General features: G+C 36.8%; 1 long non-coding RNA gene across 3 annotated transcripts in view; it reads right to left on the bottom strand.

Moving 5' to 3' along the window:
- The window catches only part of LOC147578098 (uncharacterized), a 68704-nt gene that overhangs the window by 27411 nt on the left and 21664 nt on the right, over window positions 1-19629 (bottom strand). Inside the window, exons 4-5 of one of the 3 annotated variants that reach the window (XR_015254799.1) lie at window positions 10809-10979; window positions 2495-3591 (exon numbers count right to left, since the gene is read on the bottom strand). The exons of 1 other annotated variant lie outside the window; for it this stretch is intronic. This is a non-coding gene — a long non-coding RNA (uncharacterized LOC147578098). Of the gene's footprint in view, window positions 1-2494; window positions 3592-10808; window positions 10980-19629 lie in introns of those variants that run through there. One more of the 3 variants, XR_015254800.1, reaches the window with a different exon arrangement.

The raw sequence follows: 19629 nt of genomic DNA, 5'->3' as shown, positions 1-19629 counted from the left end.
TAAACTATGTTTTAATTTTTATCTATGCACTACTAGTTCTCCCCGGTATAGAGCTAATATCAATAAGTGCTTTATGAATTAATGGTTGAATCTTTCTGGGGTTTTCCCCACCAGATTCCAATGTTCCCTTTGATGTTGACTCTCAGGCCTAGAAAGTTACTGATTCTTCTGCCCTGATTGTTTGAGACTTGATGAACAGCCTGGCAAAAGTGTGTTTATCCTCACCCACGGCAGACATCACACATCAATTACAACATGCATTTCCCTGAACCAAGGGTTGTAGTCTGGGTTCTCTGCAATCAGACACTGACACAGATGGAGTGTGGGTACAGGACAGTGATCAGGGACCAACACTGTGGAAGGTGGGGGGGGAGGAGGAAACAGGATCAGGCAGAGGGAAAAATGGAATGTGATGCAGGCCTGATAAACCCTCAGACAAAGCTCTTGCAATCTCTGGAGCATACACCCATCAGAGTTGTTCTGCTGTGGGCCAAAAATGGCTGGATCTTCACATCTTCACCATGATTAATCACTGGATGCAGGCCACCTTGGCAGGGGCATGACCTTGATTGAAATGATTCTCTGGGCACCTGAGTGGCTCTGCTGGTTAAGCGTCCAGCTTTGGCTCAGGTCATGATCTCGAGGTTCGTGAGTCCGGTCCCTGAGTCCTCGGGCTCTGTGCTGACAGCTCAGAGCCTAGAGCCTGCCTCGCATTCTGTGTCTCCCTCTCTCTCTGTGCCCCTCCCCTGCTTGCACTCTGTCTCGCCTGTGCGGGCGCGTTCTCTCTCTCAAAAATAAATAATAAACATTAAAAAAATAATTAAAAAAATAGAAATGATTCTCTGCAGCTGAGGCGGACTCTGAAGCACTTAAATGATGGAGGACATCTGCTGGCTGCTCTCCCAACAGCTGGGGCAAAAAGTCCTTCCTTGAAGAGTGATCTGAATGGCACATGTCAAGCCTACCAAACCCAGCAGTGGCAGTGGTCCTCTCTGCATGGCACTCTGAATAGATCAGTTGGTGAGCACTGGCAGGTAAGATGAAATTATTATGCTGTTCCCCACACATGCTCAAAATTTTAGAGCCCAATCTCTGAGGTATTTCCTGTTTGAACTTTCAAAAACGTATCCCTTTTCCAGAGTTTCTGAACTAGGGACAAAATGTCTGTATTTAAAATTCAAAAGCGCTATTAACATTGAAACAGCTAATATGCCAACAAAACAGCACTTTCAGCGGCTTTAAAATTTTTAATTAAGTCTTTTCCATCAGGCAGAGACTGAGACAGCTCCTTCTTTGCTCTTTCCAGGAGATTTCAGGAGAAATTAGCCCTCATTTTCTAATGTGGTTCTAGTCTCCCTTTGCTCACTCTGTCCCTCTCCCTCCTCCCTGAGCTGATTTCCCCTACCCCCGACCCCTCCCCTATCTTGCCCTCTCTCAGGCCTTAAGGCCTCCTTCCCTCTTCCTCTGATTTCTCCTCTTTCTTTTCTTCTCTCTCCCTCTGAACTTTCGGTCAAAATTAATTAAACTTGACCCTTGTAGGGTTGATGTCCTTATCCATATCTTTGTCCTAGAAAACATTCTGCAAAAATAGTTCCAGACTATGATTACAGGGAAATTACAGGAAATTACAGGGAAAATTTGGAGAAAAATGAAATAATGAAAGGAAAGCCTGATTTTGCCCTTCATTTTACTTGGATTTCAGACTAGAAAATATATTCCACAGTCTGAAATACCACAAGCATGTCAAATAGCTGTAGGTACCACGGGATATGTTATAAACTGTCCTTGACAAATGATAACCAGTTTCATCCTGGTCAGTGATGAGTTTCCATTAATGGGCTTCTTTATCCTTCTAAAGGGAATTAGGGAGTTTGGTGAGTGCATTTATCTGAACAAGTACAGATGTGTGTAACCTAATAGTGCTTTGCTGTAGTTGTCACAGTGAACTCCCAGTTTAAATATCAGTATCCACTGAAATGGAGTTGAAAATACTTGTAGTCCTGAATCACACTTTAAAAATTTCTGGGTTTGTGGTTGCATTTAACTCTGATTCATCAGGTAGCAAGCCATTTCTTCTTGCTCCATGATAGCAGAGGACACAGTCCAGCCTTCTGTTGGTTCTTATCTGTATGAAATACTACATTTTGAAATATTACATTTAATTTTACTGCACAATATTGCCTTTAAGAATTTTCTTATAGCATCAAATGGTAATATTTTTGGCGTGAGTAAATTATGTGTGCCTGGGTAGATGATTAAATATACACATTTCCCCAAGTACCTGACCTTCTAAGAGGGCAGGTCTCAAAGAAAGCATTTGGGTTTTGCTTATTAGAGATGAAGGATAAAATGAAAATGGAAGAAAAAATGGTCAGGTGGAAATGTCACATGGCCAAGCACAGAGTCAAAGTAAGGAAATGTGCTTTACCCATGATGAGGCATGTTATCAGAAATGAAGAACAGGGGCTGAATATTCAAACTACCACAAGCACTCTTACTTTAGGACTCTAAAATGTCTAATGTAATCATGGTGCCAGGCTCAAGGTTGTTTATGTTCTATATAAAGTCCAAGTGCAATTTCTCTTAATCCAGAGACCTATGAACTTAAAAAAAAAAAAAAAGTTAGGGAGCCTGGGTGGCTTGGTTGATTGTCTGACTTCAGCTCAGGTCATGGTCTCATGGTTTGTGGGTTTGAACCCTGCATCAGGCTCTCTGCTATCAGTGTGGAGCCCACTTCAGATCCTCTGTCCTGCTCTCTCTTTGCCCCTTCCCTACTTGTGCTCTCTCTCTCAAAAATAAAAATTAAAAAAATAAAGACAATAAAAGAGTACAGTAGGTCAATTAGAAAAAAAACAAAACAAAACCCTGAACCTCCTCCCCTCCGTCCCACCCAGTGTACCCAGTATACAAATGGTAGAACAGGCTAATCACACAGCGGCCATTGCTCCAATAGCAATTCTGAAAATCCAACTGATCAAATACTGCCAACCCACCATACTTTGGGACAGGGAATATCTGTTGATCAAGCTGCCAACCCACCATACTTTAGGACAGGGAATATCTGTTGATCCACCCAATGCTTCAGAAGTGCATCTCTAGTTGGTTATTACCCAGACTTTGGTTGCATCTGCTATGAGCTACACCACTATCCATCATCCTCATTGTCCACTCCTGATGAAGCCTTTGGAAAATATGTCCTCTTTTGATTGCTGGGCTGTCTTCAGAGGCTGCTTCTTGATTGTAGAAATTTGAAGGCCTAAAGTCCTTTTCAAATCCCCAACAGCCTCTGTTTCTTTTAGTTCAGACTGGTTCTTTCTTCAGAACTTTATGGATTATCTATAAATTTGAAGCGAGTCAACTCCACTGGTCAAAGCTGCACTCATGACTCCTTTTTAGACCTGCCTCTTTATGTAATCAGATTCTTTGGGCCCATCAGGCTTCCATGAGACTACAAGTTTATGCTTTCTAGAAGGGTCTTCACATAGGTTTGACTCGGCTTCCTCAGTTTAGCCTATGTTACCAGGTGATACACATTTAATCTTTGCCTTGGAACTCCATCTTAATTTGAGGATCTCTTGCTGACTCTAGAAGCTGAAGATAAGAAAACAGTTTATTTTCCAAGTTATTTACATTCTACAGAATATATTTATGTTCTACCTTAAAATTTTTAGACTAAAAATTAGATTAATGTGTTTTTTATTATGAATGTAATATATACTTATAAAACAGCTTAATATCATTGAACACTATAAAAATCAGAAAATTAAAGTTTGGTTGCAATGGAATAGAACATAGAAATAGACTACGATATATATGGGAGATCATATGTCATACAAATATAATTACAAATGAGAAAGAAAGGAAATCATACAAATATAATTACAAATGAGAAAGAAAGGAAAACTCAAAAGTGGTGCTGAGACAATTGGCCATCCAGATGGAATAAAGTTAGATCATTATCTTGTACTTATCTACAAATAAATGTTATATTGCATTTAAAGCTAAATATAAAAAAAAGCATTAAATGCAATATAACACTTATATTTAGATAAAAACATGTAGACAAATATGTTAATAATATCAGGGGAAGAAAGAATTTTTTTAAAATAAGACACAGAAAATGGGGCACCTGGGTGGCTCATCTCAGATTTGGGAGTTCGAGCCCCACATCAGGCTCTGCACTGACCATGAGGAACCTGCTTGGGATTCTCTCTCTTTCCCGCTCTCTCTCTGCTTGTGTCTCTCTCTCACTCTCTCTGTCCCAAAATAAATAAACTTAAAAAAAAAAAACACAGAAAATGATAAAAGATAAAGGAAAGGATAAATTTAAGTACATTAAAATTAACTTCTGTATGTCAAGAGGCATAAACACAATGGAAATATAAGCCACAACTGGGAGAATATGTTTGCAATGAAAATAACCATCAAAGAATTATTATCTAGAATATAGAAAGGACAGGGGTGTCTGGGTGGCTCAGTTAAGTGCCCGACTTCAGCTCAGGTCATGGTCTCATGGTTCATGAGTTCGAGCCCCACATCAGGCTCTGTGCTGACAGCTCAGGGCCTGGAGCCTACTTCAGGTTCTGTCTGTCTGTCTGTCTCTCTCTCTCTCTTTCTCTCTCTCTCTCTGCCTCTCCCCCACTCATGCGCACTCTCTCTCTCTCAGAAATAAACATTAAAAAAATTAGTTATACAATATATGAAGAACAAATACTACTCAAAAGTAAAAGATAATAGAAAAGTGAGCAAAAGATAGAAGTAGGGAGTTTATAGAAGAAAGCCACTTGAGTGACCAATAATCATGAAAAGATTCTCAATATTACTATTAATTAAGAGAATGCAAATTAAAGCAATTCTTAGATACTCCTTGGCAGTTATCACCTTGCAAATATTGTTTTAAACTGATAATCTCAAGAATTGATTAAGATGTGAGAGCCGTAAAACACTTATAGTGACTGATGTTTAATCAAGTGTCAGATTTATTCACTAAGACCCACAACAGTTCCACATATAGGCATATGTCCTTGATGGACTCTCATAAGTGGGCACAAGGAGACATACATAATGGATTTTGTGGCAGGAAGTGATAGCACTTCACCAAACCTATATCCTCCTTTTCCTGGCCATACAGTTAGACTACATTTTCTAACCTCATTATCATTAGTTGTGGCCCTGTAACTGAATTCTAGCAAGAGGTGAGTAGAATTAATGCAATACATCCAGATCTGTCCCATAAAAAACAGCCAAATAATAATCCTCATGCTTTTTCTTCTTCCACTGGCTTGAAGCAAACAAGCCGAGACTTTGAAAGCCATAAGATAAAAAAGAGTGGACTCTTAAGATGGAAGAACCTGGGCCCTCCTCCTTGGAGGAGGACCTTCACCAATCAAGAATGTGCATTTTGGTCTGTCTGGGAGCTAGGAATAAAGTCCTATGATGTTTGAGCCATCATATATTTGAGGATTTGTAATTAGAGCACCTAAGTTTGCCTTAACTAATATAGATGCTTACTGCAGCATCGTTAGTAATAAACATTGGAAAAGCTCATCAATACGGAATTTGGTAAATTGTGGGATATTCATTGGATGTAATACTATTCAAGAGTTAAAATTATTGTACTTAATCTATGTGTATCAATATAGTTAGGCCTAAAAAATGTTAGAATTAATTTTTTTTAATTTTTTTTGCATTTATTTATTTTTGAGAGAGAGAGAGAGAGAGAGAGAGAGAGAGCACGAGCAGGGGAGGGACAGAGAGAGAAGGAGACACAGAATCTGAAGCAGGCTCCAGGCTCTGAGCTATCAGCACAGAGCCCGACGCGGGGCTCGAACCCACAAATTGCAAGATCATGACCTGAGCCGAAGTCAGATACTCAACTAACTGAGCCACCCAGGCGCCCCTTTAAATATATATAAATATATGTAAATATATATATATATATATATATATATATATATATATATACAGTTTTAAATCCTGTATGCACATTTGGCAAAACATCAGATGTGTTTGAGAAATCATGTAATCTCTCAGCCTCAGTTCCTGCATCTATATTGTTTTATCCAATCTGAGATATCACTGATTATAACATGTATTATTATGTTATTTACCAATAAAAAAACACTACAAATTAAACTATTAAGAAATACTTTCTTATCACTTTGAAATCCTACTTAATACTTATGAGGAGACCTCAGACTTAATTATATACAACTTAATCACTTATTATATGCCTATGTAAAAAGGAAAATTTAAGCTAACTAAATTGGTTAGAGCCCTAAAATACCTTCACTTACAGACTCCAATTCTTTGGAATCACTTTTTGACTCTGAGTTATTTGATGTCCATTTTTCCCTTCACTATAACATCTTGTATGCCATTAAAATTATTGTTGATATAGCAGTTTAAAGAAAAAAAAATGCTCAGAGAACTAAAGGCTTTATCACTGGGCTTTTAAATAGGCTTTGCAATTATGCAGAACTAGTTTGCTTTTGAAACTCAAGAAACAGTGTTAAACATTTTTGATACATCCCCTCTTCTACCTTTCCCTTGAAACCCGTTAAAGATTTTAAAAAGTGTTCTATAGTATCTCTGAGGTTTTCTTCTAAGCTGCTGACACTCATTCTGTAAATTTTGATTCTCAATATACTGGCATTTACAAATGTACAAGTAACAACTGTATCCTAACTGCTGTCTGGTTGGCAGTAGCATTTCCACATGGAAAATCCTCAGGAAATTTATACATGTTTCTGAATCAAAAATCTTGTCACAAAAATCAATAGAGAAAACAGGAAAAATATTATAATTTTCCTGTGAAAATTAAAGCTTAACAATCAATGGAGAGACATTACTAATCAATCATTCTTGCTTGCAGTTGTTGCTATGTTGTATGTGAATTTATAGCCGTTTCTGCAGCTAATAGTGAAAAAAATCTTGCAAATAAAATAACTATTAAGTTTATAAACATTGTATAGTCACAAAAATTTGATGAGCAGTATTCCATGAATTAACAAATTTGAGTCCTTAAAGCAGCAATTTTGACTATGACTCTGTATAGTACTGTTTTCCCTGCTGGGAAACTCAAATGTTATGTTATTCTAATACTTCCCAGCAATGTTCACTGGCATTTTGTAGTGTTTGGATATCTGGTATCAGTACACTTCTTTGTAAATATTTTAACAAAAGAGATACAAAAAAGGAAGCTGAGAATATTGTTGTGGAATACCACGAAATGAAATTGGAAACGGATCTAAGATATGAAATAGCAAAAGCAATATTGATATCAACATCAAAATCAAGGCAAGTTGAAAAAATAGTACTCCTTCATTTTTGTGGTTGTTAATATGAAGCAGCACGTACCTTAACAAACTTGAAGAAGTTGAGGTTGCTTCGAATACACTCTTAATTCAATCAAACCAACAGCAACTCATCAACTGATATTGATTTGATTGAAATGGAAGAAATGTTTTTAACATCTGGAATATTTGTTAGAAAACAAAGATCAAGATTATCAGATGGGTCAATTCATGTTTTATATTTAAAATTTTCATTTTAAGAATAAGAACTTTAAATATTAAATGGTTAGCAAACTCTTTCTTTAAATAACTTTTATTTAACTTCATAAATGTGTCTTATTATGATGTTTATATCAGGCAGATTTATGGGTTATCCACAAACTGTGCATTTTCTCACTGTTTTTAAATAGTAAACCTCTGAAATTCTCAGTATAACCCTATCATAGAAAAACAATCCACTGTTTATTACCATGGTCACTCATTATTTAAAACACATAAATAGTGTGTTGTGAAAAATGCAGAATAACATAGTTCAGGGAATTCCTGAAAATTCTCTTAAATTCTGATTTTTCATTAATGAATCCCAAGCATGAATACTTAATAGAAATTTGGAAACATTAGCCAACAGCAATAATGAGATACTTTTGATTGTAGGATGCATTTCAATTTCAGTGATGTTAAAATGTGGAAAAAAATGTGGGTCTTAGAATCAAGGAAATGCAGTATTAAATGAAGACATCATATTAAAAGATAATCTCTCTCACTACCTTTGTAGGTCTGAAATATGCAGTGAGCTTATGGTTTAGAATATTCCAGGAAGTAGAGCACACTAATAATTGCCTAGAATGTTAATTAGTCATGTCTCCTTTTTCTTCCACTTCCTCTGGTTTTATCTTAATAGATAGATTTTCTGTTTTGTTTTGTTTTGTTTTGTTTTTAGATTTCTATCCTCTCCTCTACTTTAAGTAAATTGTAACCAAATCTTAATTTTCTGATTTTCATAGTGTTCAATGATACTGGTTTGAACTGTTTTATAAGTATATACTACCATTATGAGAAAAACATATTGATCTAATTTTAATAAAAATATTTTATTGTAGAATGTAAAGATATTCTGTAGAATGTAAATAATTTCTAAAAATATACTTTCTCATTTTAATTTTTCCTCAAAATGGCAGATAGTATAAAACCAACCATCCAAAAAGTACTTTTTGTCTGCTTACTTTTTAAAAAAAACATTTTTAATGTTTTTTATTGTTGAGAGAGAGACAGAGAGAGAGAGAGAGAGAAACAGAGTGTGAGCTGGAGAGGGGCAGAGAGAGAGGGAAACACAGAATCTGAAACAGGCTCCAGGCTCTGAGCTATCAACACAGAGCCTGACACAGGGCTCGAACTCATGAAACCACAAGATCATGACCTGAGCCAAAGTCAGGTGCTTAACCGACTGAGCTACCAAGGTACCCCTTGTCTGCTTACTTTTTAAAATATGATGGTAACATTACAGCTAAAAAAAAAGGTAAGGGATAACAGGCATAATGCTTAGTTGTTTGATAACCACAAAGTCTATACTGTCCTTCCCGAAACGTCCTCAGTAGTAGCATTCTCAGAGACGAGATTTTTCTCAAGTATTTTCTGAGGGCTGAGCAGTAGTGAGCTTTGGGATCACTCCAGGTTGTAATAGTATTTCAAAAACTTCTTGTTACTTTAGAGTTTTTGTTCGTCCCGTTTTACTTTTCACTGTAATCTCAACCTTACAAATTAGGAAACCTAGACTTATGTGGGCAGAAGCAAAGTATGAATACACTTGACTGGAGAGTCTTGAATATGTTCATGTCTCTATGCTTCACTTTTCATGAGGGAACCAAAATCCACAAATGGCTTTGCTGATACCAGAAGGTTGATTTTAGTAGTTGCTGATCCCAGAATTTTAATCCCAGACCTGTCTTTCACTCTTCTTTGCAGTTCTAGAACAAGTCACTTATGCTCATTTGTCCCTCCTTTAAGAAGGCAGAGAGCTACAGCTCAGAGGAGTTACGGGAAATTTCCTGGCTAATACCTGCAAAGTGCTGTGGTGATTAGAGGGATTGTCAAATTGACAATTACTATTATAGAGACCAGCACAGTTAAGGGGTCTAACTGGAAGATTGGCAGGCTGCAAAATTTTAGGCTGGTTGCAAGAGTTATTATTAGAGAATGGCTGCTTTCGAAAATGTATATTTAAATATTAACAACATTTGAGGAGCAAATACTCCCAGAGATAAACATATGCTTTGAATCCACAATTACTTATGCATCTTCCCTGTGCCTCCTCTATGTCTGTATTTTTAAAATTCTGTAGGTGAAGGACTGAGGTTCAGTCTCAAGGTCACTGAAGCGGCTGTGATTTTATTAGTATGCTCATTGAATGTGCTATAGAAATGTAATTTAAGGCATTAATATGTACACACTAAATAAAACCACACAGGCTGTGGGAAAGTTATTTATGATGCTGGAATTTTACCAGTTATGGAAATAAATAATATAATGTGTGTATCTCTGGAAACAATGTAAACTTAGCTTACTCAACAGCAGCGGTAAGAGAAATCTAAACAATTCTGTAATTCTATGAGGAGGGTAATTTCACTGATGACAGCTTTCCATAATTTTACTCTTCTAGATAGCAAATAATTTTCCTTATTCTTTATTTTATTACTATTTTGAATTGCACTCCTTGTTGGGGTTTCTCCTTTTACTAATAATTCTTCGGGAAATGTATTTTCACTGTTTTTCATATGGCAGTTACTGCTGGCAGTACCTAGTTGAAACCAACAGAATTACAACTCTCTTCAATATCCCTACATGACATGGGTAATATTTCAGTTTAATCCAGGGGCATGAATTGAGCCAGGAACAACCATTTCAATTTCTACTGCAGTTTGTTTAGGCTTAACATGGACTAGCTACCATACCCTCTCTCGGTGAACCATATTAAATTGCTTACAGAGACCTGCTCAGAAAGCAAAAGGCATGGCTTTACTATTCTCATGACATGCTTTTGCCTAATAATCATGAAAGCTATAAAAAGAAATCCACTACAAATGCCCCCCAAAACTCCTTACTGCTGCCCAATAACCAAGTTCCAGCAAGAGAGTTAAACAGCTATTAAGATTACTTCACTTTTATATAACATTATGTTTCGAACATTATTCCTTAAAAACCAGAAGATCTTATCTGTAATAATGGACCAGTCCTGTTTCCCCATATCTTTGTTCATAACAATATGACTGCGCTACATACTTACCAGGTGAAAGACTGAAATGTGAGATGATTTATCTATATTTCCAACAGTTCTGGAATTAAGGGATTGGTGTTCAAATGACTGACTGAAGTTAAAGGAACTCTTTATAGCTATCAAAGAAAATAGTTTGGGTACCACATGTAAAGGTCTTAAGCAAAACAGGGACATGTACTTTATAAACCCTATTTATTTCCCCTTAAACTCTCTGAATGCACTTGTTTGTATCAAAAACCCACCTCTGTTGGGGTGCCTGGGTGGCTCAGTTGAAAAAGCATAGGACTCTTGATTTCAGCTCAGGTCATGATCTCATGGAGCCCCTTACAGAGCCCTGCATCGAGTTCTGTGCTGGATGTGCAGTGTGCTTAAGATTCTCTCTTTCCCTCTACTTCTGCCCTTCTTCTCTGTCTCTTAAAAAAAAATAAGTTATTATAAAAACCCACCACTGTTAAGGATATTCTCAATGAACTGCAACAATAGATTTTGCTGAGACTAGCACATAGTAGGAACATAGTAAATGCTGGTCAAGTGAATGAATGAAGGCATACAGTTATGACTCGTTCTTTTTAGCTGAATATAAATACATGGCACCACACCTAAAGATGATTAAAGAATTTTATAGATTCTCCTGATTAAAAAAAGAAATGAGGCTTCAAAGTGCTTTATGGTAAATGATCAGAATAGTTTCTACATCTATTGCTCAATAACTCTGCCTTGTTTTCTCTACTCATCACACCCCTGCAGTGTGATGAGTAGAAAAAGACCAAGTGAACCCAAAACAGGGGTGACTAGAATTTTAGTCCTGGTTTTTCCACTAATTAGCTTTGGGCACTGGACAAAAAGACTTCAAAAATCTGTGCACTAGGCCTCCTATGCATAATGAGCAACTATGAGTTATTTGATGTCATAACCTGTTCTAACATGCTGTGGAGCTATGTTGGCAGCACGATTTGCTAACTTCAACAATACAGGAAAAGGTATTTTGATTACTTATAACTTCTTTCATATCAGCTTAGAACTACCAATTAACACTTAATAAACACCCCTGACTAGATTGAGGAATTAAACTTGAACTCATTTGCTGAGCAGATAGTTGTACTGTCTATGACACAGTACCGGGTACTCCTTTTGCTTAATATTTAAAAACGCCTATTCCTATATCTTCCTGTATTTTCATCTTCCTCGTGACACGCCATTGCTTGGTCATGTGTACAGAATGTGGAAAAAGAAAATTTGCCCTGTTTCTGTCCCTGATGACATAACCGTGGAACAAGCAAGATGAGAAAATCCTTGGTTGTAACTCACTAATGCTGTACAACATTGAAAAATTATACTATTTGTTATATTGAAATGTGTATTGGTTTCGAGGAGTCAAAGTTTTCTGAAATTATTGAGGCCGACCTATCTTCACTCCTCTGAATTTCCCATATTCCGTGGCACAGATCAATGCACCGAAGCTTCATGATTCCCTGAAGGGCTTTTAGTACATTGGTAGAGCCACTTCTTTATACTCAAAACCTCTTGGGGAAAAACTACTAGATGTATCATCTGCTTAGTTGTGCTCCTTTCCCTTCTTAAACTACTGATCTCTGCTCCCATTTCTGCTTTAGCAGGAATATCTTTTAAACTCATGTCTTCTTCATTTCTGTTATTCTAATAATAGCCAAAGATACTCCTTACATCTTTTGTACCTAACGGACTGACAGATCTTTAAGCCCGTATTAAATTTATCCTAAAACCCTTTCTTATAACTCTATGTAATCAGTTTTCAAGACACTGCCCTAATTTCTATAAATACAAAACAAAACAAAAACAAAAACAAAAATCCCCACATTACCTACGTAACATGAAAATTAAGTGTGATTTTGGATTTATGCTTTGGTTGGATTTTAATTTGGCAGGAGGATACGTGATAGTATTAAAAGCAGATTTCGCTTTCTATTTCATGGAGATTACTATTTAAATAAGTTTATATTTCCCATTAATTTTCAACTAAAGTTACTGCGACCTGGGAGTTCTGTTCAAATCAACGGATTTTATTGAGCTCTTACTAAATGCAAAGTAGTGACATAGGCACTCATGAAGAATTGGCCAGAACTTTGTTTTCTAGATGCTTTTAGAGTAGTAAGAATGATATGCCAAGTTCACTCACAAGTTGACTAGAGTCAAGTAAGGGTCAGAAGAGAAGTAGAAATATTAAATTCAAAGGAGAGGCAGAACATCTAGGTAAGAGCATCAAGAAAGATGACTTTTGAAGTGGGCATTGAAAAATGGAAAGGACTTTAACAAATGAAGATGAATCATCATTTAAAATTATCTAGAAGGAAGAAATACACTAAACAAAAGCACCCAAGCTGAAATATCCGAGCCATGGTGGGAGAATAAGCAGACGATCTGATTGGACTATATGTAAGGTTTGTCTAGGCAAGTAATGAGAACTGAAATCAAAAGCTACATTGGGCCAGATAATCTTTTTTTAAATGATCTAAATGCTACTGTGTGATGTGGTATCATTTTGTTATATATTGACCCAGGTTTATACATAAAAATTTCACCAAATCCATAGTAACTAGAACCAATGTTAGATATAATGTTTGTAATTTCCTAGGTAATATTCCCTCTTAGGTGATTCTATAAAAATAAACATGTTGATCACCAAGAATAGAACTTTTGCACAATTAATAATAAGGATCTCACCAGGATTTGGAACCAGGTTTTAGGATCTTAAAGCCATTTTTTTTTAAGTTTATTTATTTATTTTGAGAGAGAGAAAGTGCACATGAACAGGGGAGGGGTAGAGAGAGGGAAAGGGAGAGAGAGTCCGAAGCAGTTCCACACTGTAAGCCCAGAGCTCAATGCGGAGCTTAAACTCCCGAACCACAGGATCATGGCCTAACCCAAAATCAAGAGTTTGGACGCTTAACTGACTGAGCCACTCAGGTGCCCCAGGACCTTAAAGTCATGTTAAACAAAGCTAAAAGTGATACAGCAGATTCTAGATTAAATTAACCATGAAGCATTAAATCTGCAGATTATGTCCACACCATCATGAAACCCTACTAGAATGATTATAAAGGAAGAAAAAAAATGTATAAAATCAAAATAACAAAGTGAATAAGGGAAAAAAGAACAGCCAGTAAGAAATGCCAACAATATTTCAGAACACGAGAAACAGCTGTATGGCTAATAACCGAATATGATTTGAGGTTTTTTATGGTTTCTTAAGTGACTGGTAGAGGAAAGAAGTAAAGGTGGGCTATAGAAAATCAAAATAAGCAAACTGATTCATGCTATTTTCATCATGTCTTAGGAATTAAAGATGCCAGGTGTCTCTGAAGGTAGGAAAGTAAGGATTAGGGCAAGTAGGAGGGCCCCAGACCTCTTCCCTTAGGCCCACAGCCAGACGAGTACCTCTCTCCAGCAAAATAAGTTACTAAGATTCTATAATCTATCTATCTATCTATCTATCTATCTATCTATCTATCTATCTATCTATCTATCACAGGCTGAATTGTATCCCCTCAAAACTCATGTGTTGAAGTTCTAATCCCTAGTACCTCAGAATGTGCCTATATTTAGAGGCCTTTAAAAAAGTAATTGAGAAAAAGTAGGCTGAATGGGTAGGCCAAGATGTCTAATCCAGTATGACATGTGTCCTTATAAGAAGATGAAATTAAGACACACAGAGAAAAGACTATGTGACATAGCAAGAGAGAGCCATCTGGAAGCCAAGAAGAGAAGCTTCAGAAGAAATTAAGCCTGCCAATGCCTTGACTTTGGGCTTCTGGCCTCCAGAAATATGAGAAAATACATTTCTGTTGTTAAGCCCCTCGGTCTGTGGTGTTTGGTATGGCAGGTCAAGAAAAATAATACATTATCTGTTTGTCTGCCTATCTATTTTTCTATATATCTATTTATCTGGTTTATGATATTTCCTAAGAAGGAATATAAAGCAGGGTAATTGAGAATAACTGTTTTGCCATAGAAGTGTGTTTGAGAGAAGGATCTTTTTATTTAGCACGATCAGGGATAACCTCTGCTAGGAAATGACATTTAAGGTAAGATCTGAAGGGTGAGGAGAAGCCAGTCATGCAAATATTTGAAGGAGCGTCTTTCAGGCAAAAGGAGGTTTAAACAGAAAAATCCTCAGGTATAAAGGAGCAGGCAGACTGGGGACTAATCAGCCTGGCTAGAGTCCAGTAAGCAAGGAGGGTGGTAGAAGGAGGTAGGTATGCGGATATAAGCAAGGATCACAAGATAATTTTACGCTTAAGATAAAATTTTCACTTCTTCCTAAGTACAGTGGGTCTAAATGTTGGTCTGTAAACTATGAAAAATATCAAATTTTATTTACTTTTCTAAGTCTGCTTAAATTCATCTCCCAGTCCTCATCCTACTATACTGGCTGGAACTGCACCTCATTGGTTATTACTTCTACTCTCACACCCACCCAAAGTGCTCTGTCAAGGTTCAAGGGTCTTGGGCAACACCAATGTCTCAGGAATCCTCCTCCAGTAAGGGGCCATTAGTCAGCAGGAATTCATGCTCGATACACATCATCTCAGTCCTCAAGGTCTCTTGGGATCTGAAGGCTCACTGCTATCTTGCTGGACTTGGTGTGTATGAAAATTTAGTGCTGCTGGAGGATCTTGTGCCTTAGGTCTAGGCTTTAGCAGTGGCCGTGGTTCCATCCCCTCTGAGGTTATACCCCTTCTGATGTCACTGTCATAAGCACTGAGCAATACCCTGCTACCAACAGGACCTACAAAGGCCATCCTTTCACTGAACTGAGAGAGGAACAAAGCCCTGCCCTTGCCTTTACCCTCTCCCTTCTAAAGTCTCATAAGAGCATTCCTTTTTCTATCCTAATCTGTTCAAGAAGTTTAGGCTTTCATAAAGGATAGAAAGAGCTGGTGCCTTTAAGCAACTTCTAATCTAGAACCTGCAAAAGACTCCGAAGATATGAAATATAAAGAGCCCAGCTATCCAGCAATATTTACAGTAGCCAAGACAAGGAAACAAACTTAGTGTCCATTGGTAGATGAATGAATAAAGAAGTTGTGGTATGTATATGTATATACACAGATACAATGGAATATTATTCAGCCATAAAAAATGAGGATATTGTGCCATTTGTGATGACATGGATGGACCTTGAGGGCTTTGTGCTAAGTGAAATAAGTCAGAGAAAGACAAATACTATATGATCCCACTTACATGTAGAATCTAAAAAACAAAACAATACAGAAAAAAAAAAACCCCAAATTCATAGAAAGAGAAATCAGATTTGTCATAACCAGAGGTTGTGGGGGGGGGGGAGGGGAAACTGGCAGAAGGTGGCCAAAAGGTACAAGCTTCCATTACAAGACAAATAAGTACTAGAGACGCAATGTGCAGCATGATGGGTATAGCTACCACCATAGTTTGATTTATAGGGAAGTCATTCAGAGAATAAATCCTAAGAGTTCTCATCACAAGGAGAAAATAACTTTTTTCCCCCATTTCTTTTTATTGTGTCTATATGAGATGATGAATGTTAACTAAACTTATTGTGGTAAGCAGTTCACAATACATGTAAGTCACACCTTTATGTTATACACCTGAAATTCATGCAGTGACGTATGTCAATTATATCTCAATAAAACTGAAAAGTAAATAAAGGAGAGAGGGAAATAACTACATTAAAAAAAAAGAGCCTGGCTATCAATTGTAAATGAAGGAAGAAGTTGAAGAACATCCAAAGTCACAAATGAATATCTCAATTATTTTGCCTTACTAGCTTCAGTGAATTTTTGTTACTTGCAAACAATAACAACACTTACCTAATGAAAACATCAGGTGTTCTCCTGAAAGCTTACAGTGTTTATAAAATTTACTATTCTGGCTTAGAATCTATAGTCCCCTCTTTCTCTCCATTCCTTCTATTCTGTATGTGTTGGTTTTTTGGGTAATAAATGGTTTGGCCTGTCTAGCTGTTTTAGCATGGTACTCGGCTGATTTATTTATTCCCCTATCTTTTCTCCTGGAAATTGATGGCTATTGGCACTGACTAAATCAGGCCATCCTGACTTTTCTTCCCAAAGAATTTAGACTTTGGCTAAGTATGCTTTCAAAAAAAAAAAAAAAAAAAAAAAAAAGGAACACACGCACCATACAAAACCAAGAACTTCGAACCACTGAAGAGTTAACAAGATAAAACACTTTAAGAGAAATCCTGTTCTAATTTGGAAATGTATCCCCAATGAAATATGCTGTATGCTTCTTTCAGTAATCTCAAATCAGTCTTCATGCAGAGTTTACAGAGGACATATTCTCCAGACTGTCCTGGAGGTGGGAAAAGCTTTTATTTTAAGGCTAAAAAAGATGGATTTTCTAAATTGTCATAGGTTGAGGTTATAGCAGCTGCATTCGGCATGGTCCCCATGCAGGTTATTCTTCTAATTATGCTGCTGACAGTTTCCCAAGTGGATTAAAATCCACACTCAGAGTTCTCTTATCTATAACCTTTCATCCCCATGACTCCCTGCTCCACAGATGCTTCTCCTAATGCCTAGTTCTAAGTCTGGGGACTTCTTAGACAGGTACTTGCACAATAAAAGAAAAAGGCGATTGTAGTCTTTCTCTGATCTTTAACGTCTAATTTCTACATACATATTAAACACAGAAAAATGAAAAAGTAATCTATTTTATAATACAAATGTTATCTGATCCTTCATTCAGCTTTTAGAAAGTGATAAACCTTTGATGATTCTATATGGGGCAACTTACTTTAAAAAGAAAAAAGAAAAAGGCTTTGCTCTACAGTAGTGCCTCGTTTGAATGGTGTAAAACAAGGCCAAAATAGCCCAGAGTAGATAATTGCCCACATAACTGAAGCTTACTTCTTAATAAGTCAAATCTTTAACTTTTTTTTTTTTGGTTCAAAATCTTTTAGGAGGTATATGGCTTCCTTAATCAGAAGCTGCTGAAAACAATTCAGTATTCCTTTATTCAGGATAATTATTCACAACATCCAGACCATGAAGGGAATATAGTCTCATTCATTTTGGCTCTCCATCTTCCTTCCTTACTGTTTCTCCATCAAATTCAGGCTTACTTGTTAAGACATATGTATTTTTGTATTATTTCTATTCTCCTCCTCCCCGTATAATGCTCTCAGTTTTGAGGACCTGCTGAGGGTAGGGAAATCAGATACACAGGTCTGTTAAGAACTCTCTAATCAATGTGGCCAGAGGTCAAGAATAAAGTTTCTTGATTTTTCAGGACTTATTTAAGAATGGGTCTTCCTTTAATCAGGCATGGCCATTGTTCTGAAAAGTTACATTCATCAAAGTCAGTTATGGTAGGGTTTTCTAGCACCTAAAATGAACGTGAGTTTTTAAAGTAAATTAAGTTCTCTGGATTTAGGATGACAAATTGGAATCTGGAAGTTTCCCCTTGAGAGAAAGAGGTGAGAGGCCTTAAGAAAATCCTCATTCCCAGAGCACCTGGGTGGTTCAGTCAGTTAAGCATCTGATTTTGGCTCAGGTCATGATCTTACGGTTCATGAGTTCTGGCCCGACGTCGGGCTATGTGCTAACAGCTTGAAACCTGGAGCCTGCTTTAGATTCTGTGTCTCCCTCTCTCTCTGCCCCTCCCCTGCTTGTGCTCTGTCTCTCTCAAAAATAAATAAACATTTAAAAAAGAAAATCCTCATTCCCTACATTCATCTAAAAAATAAATTATTTTCTCTTAGAAAAAAAATAGAGGGAAAGAAATCAATTCCAAGGAGTTCAGTTGTGTAGGAATAGAGAAATATTAGAGAGAGAATATAGGCCCTAGGCAGAGGTTGAAGTTTCTTCCCTGACCTTCCCTAGGCTCTAGGGTTATTTATTTATTTATTTGCAAATTCTTTTTTTTTTAATTTATTTTTTCTTTCTACATTTTAAAATTTAAATCCAAGTTAGTTAACATATAGTGCAATAATGACTTCAGGAGTAGAATTTAGTTATATTTACATATAACACCCAGTGCTCATCCCAACAAGTGCCCTCCTTAATGCCCATCGCCCATTTAGCACATCCTCCTACCCAACACCCCTCCAGCAACCCTCAGCTTGGTCTCTGTATTTAAGAGTCTCTTATGGTTTGCCTCCCTCTCTGTTTTTATCTTATTTTTCCTTCCCTTTCCCTATGTTTATCTGTTTTGTTTCTTAAATTCCACATTGAGTGAAATCATATTTATCTTTCTCTTTTTTCACTTAGCATAGTAAATTCTAATTCCATCCACGTTGTTGCAAATGGCAAGATTTCATTCTTTTTGATCACCGAGTAATATTCCAGTGTGTGTGTGTGTGTGTGTGTGTGTGTGTGTGTGTGTGTGTGTGTGTATGTATATATACACACCACATCTTCTTTATCCACTCATCAGTCAATGGACATTTGGGCTCTTTCCATAATTTGGCTATTGTTGACTGCTATAAACATTGGGGTGCATATGCCCCTTTGAATCAGTACTTTTATATCCTTTGGATACATACCTAATAGTGCAATTGCTAAGTCATTGAGTAGCTCTATTTTTAATTTTTTTAGGAACCTCCATACTGTTTTCCACAGTGGCTGCACCAGTTTGCATTCCCACCAGCAGTGCAAAAGTGTTCTCCTTTCTCAGCATCCTCACCAACATCTGTTGTTTCCTGAGTTGTTCATTTTAGCTATTCTGACATGTGTGAGGTGGTATCTCATTGTTATTTTGCTTCTAGGGACCTTTAAAAGATTGGGGTAAGGAAGAAAGAGAGGAGAAAGAAAGCTGCAAGGAGAAATAAAGCTACTTTATTTTTTTTCTTTCAGACTGATGGGTTTCCATTCTGTTATTAATAATGGCCTTTCTAAATTCCAGTAAACTTTCCATCCAATAAATGTGCCATATAGATTGTTACCATAAACTTAATGATAAGGATATATGTCTATGTATACTGAACACTGAAATTCCTCATAGGTATACAGTCTAGAAGGGACACTAGTTCTTTAAAAAGCAAATAAAACAAAACACAAGCACATATCCTTGGTCCAGTTTTCTACC

Source organism: Puma concolor, chromosome C1, assembly GCF_028749965.1.
Source record: "Puma concolor isolate L17-30 chromosome C1, mPumCon1.1.hap2, whole genome shotgun sequence".
NCBI lineage: Eukaryota > Metazoa > Chordata > Mammalia > Carnivora > Felidae > Puma > Puma concolor.
Note: the sequence above shows the minus strand (reverse complement) of the source record. Positions and strands in the feature narration are given on the sequence as shown.